Source organism: Arvicola amphibius, chromosome X (genome assembly GCF_903992535.2).
Source record: "Arvicola amphibius chromosome X, mArvAmp1.2, whole genome shotgun sequence".
NCBI lineage: Eukaryota > Metazoa > Chordata > Mammalia > Rodentia > Cricetidae > Arvicola > Arvicola amphibius.
The window spans coordinates 33691993-33694843 of NC_052065.1; the positions used below are offsets into that span (position 1 = coordinate 33691993).

Here is a 2851-nt window from a genome sequence, read left to right on the forward strand (position 1 = left end):
ATAATTGATGTTGAATCTCATGACTATGAAGATGCATGGATAGGAGAGGTAATTTCCAGAGGCTTAAGGAAAAATTGAAATGTCAATTGTTATAATTGTGGCAAACAAGGTTACCTTAAAAGGGATTGTAGACAGGGAATTCCTAGAAACAATGTTTTTTCTAAGAATAATTCATTCAGAAACTCCTCCCTTCTGGATTATGCAGAAGATATGGCAAAGGCAGGCAGTGGACTAATGAATAGAGCACAATGAGGAATATTCAAGGTAATCATTTGCCATTGGGAAACTGTGAGTGGTCTCTCACAGGCCCCTATTCCAAATCCAGTTCTGTCATAAACTCATTCAGTGTCGGCGCGTCACGGCGGGGTGCGTGTGAGGTCATTGCGCGCTGGCCGGTGGGGTCCGACGGTTTGAACGAGATGAAGACAGAACCGGAGCCGGGCGCGCGGTTAGAGGACGCGGGTTCCCCGAGAGCCGAAGATGGCAGTGAATGTGTACTCGACATCAGTCACCAGTGATAACCTAAGTCGACATGACATGCTGGCTTGGATCAATGAATCTCTGCAGTTGAATCTGACAAAGATAGAACAGTTGTGCTCAGGGGCTGCATACTGTCAGTTTATGGACATGCTCTTCCCTGGCTCCATTGCTTTGAAGAAAGTGAAATTCCAAGCTAAGCTAGAACATGAATACATCCAGAACTTCAAATTACTACAAGCAGCTTTCAAGAGGACGGGTGTTGACAAAATAATTCCTGTGGATAAATTAGTAAAAGGAAAATTTCAGGACAATTTTGAATTCGTTCAGTGATTAAATAAGTTTTTTGATGCAAATTATGATGGAAAAGAGTATGACCCTGTAGCTGCCAGACAAGGTCAAGAAACCGCAGTGGCTCCTTCTCTTGTCGCCCCAGCTCTGAGTAAACCGAAGAAACCTCTCAGCTCCGGTAATGCAGCTCCGCAGAGACCCATTGCAACACAGAGAACTACTACTGCAGCTCCTAAGGCTGGTCCAGGGATGATGCGAAAGAATCCTGGTGTGGGTAATGGGGATGACGAGGCAGCTGAATTGGTGCAGCAGGTCAAAGTTTTGAAGCTTACTGTTGAAGACTTGGAGAAAGAGAGAGACTTCTACTTTGGAAAGCTAAGGAACATTGAATTGATTTGCTAGGAGAATGGGGGGGGAACGACCTTGTACTGCAGAGGATTGTAGATATTCTTTATGCCACAGATGAAGGCTTTGTGATACCTGATGAAGGGGGCCCACAGGAGGAACAAGAAGAGTATTAAGCAGTCTGGACCAGCAGAGCAACATTCGAATTCTTCACTCCAAATCATGTGCTTAACTGTTAAATACACCCTTTTGTTATTCTTAGAGAATTCACTGGTTTCTTTTCATAAGCAAAAAGTACCTCTTCTTCAAAGTGTACTTTGCAGAAGTCTCTTTCCGATGAGTTTGGGTTAGGAGCTATTGCCTTGTAGCAGAGCAGTATTAACATCTACGAGGCCAACCATGGGGCTCTTCATGTGGATGCTGGTCACACTGACTGATGGAGAAGGGGGTTTTGAAATACGTTGAGGTATTACAAATACTCAGAGAAATGTAAAGACTGATATGAATTTTAAGTGAAATTCTGGCAGAGAACATTTTAGTAAATAATGCCTTAAGAGTATTTAAAATATGCTTCCATATTTTAAAATATAAAATGTAACATGACAGGAGATTTTGTGTGTCCTATGTTGTGTCTGGGAAGGAAGGGACAGACTTTAGACCCTTTGGAACCTGCTGATACAGGCCTTTCCAGACTACATCTTATAGATGTAGTCTTTGGCCCAGAAGGAAAGTTTGAAAAGTTTTTCTGTAAAGCCATTAGGTGTCATTGACCAGTTGCATCCCTACTATAAAATAAACAAGCAACATGGTAGCTTGGATGAATAGAGCTGAGCTTTCCTCTGAGGATTTTTCAAACAGTCCCCCAAGTTCCTGTGTATTGTGATTCTGGGACCTGCCCATATCTCTGGGATTTGAATGGGCGCTGAGTCCCTTTGTACTGTCTTCTAAGTTTACATTTACCACGTTCTCTTCTCTGCTCCCCTTGACCTCTGGGGATGCCTCTGGCTCCTTAAGTTTGCTGCTGAGCGTTGTAAATACAGCAGGCTGGTGATTGCGTGCTGCAAGTTCTTTCTGGACCTCTGGCAAATGAGTGATCAGTGAAGGCCAGTGTCACCTTGGGCTCTGTGAGGCTGGGGTGTTCGCTGCCTGCTGTCCACAGCTCTCCATTGTCACCCAAATACTTTGCCAGTGCACTAATCTCTTTGGAGATAAAATTCTCTAGTGTGTTACTAAATGTTAAAATGGTTTTTTTAAAATATACAGTACCATGACTGAAATATTAATATTTAAAATACTTTCATTCCTTAATTCTCTCCCTCATTTGCTTTGCCCATGACCTATTCAGTTCATTTGGCAGAATTCTGCAAAATGTATGTTACCCACTACTGAGGTTGTTCAGCCCCTGATGTGTTTGTGTTGGTTTGTTTCTGGTGGTAGCTTGTCTTATGCTGTGTGTAGAAAACAGGTATTTTATGACAGATTGTTATGTAGTGCATGCTCTCTGTGGAATTCAGAGGAAAATCCAATTTAATAATGCCAAAAAAATGCAAGTAACTAGCCATTGTTCAGATGACAGTGGTGCTATTTCTCCTTTGTGGCCTTTTAGACTTCTGTTGCCCCCAAATTCCATTTTATTGGGAACCCATTTTTCCACCTGGTCTTTCTTGACAGGGTTTTTTCTACTTTATACAGTTTCTAAATAAAATTCTGTATTTCAAGAGTGAAAAAAAATAAACTC

General features: G+C 42.1%; 1 pseudogene; it reads left to right on the forward strand.

Moving 5' to 3' along the window:
- The first annotated feature begins 460 nt into the window (after positions 1–460).
- Positions 461–1289, forward strand: LOC119805287 (annotated as a pseudogene).
- The last annotated feature ends 1562 nt before the right edge of the window (positions 1290–2851 follow it).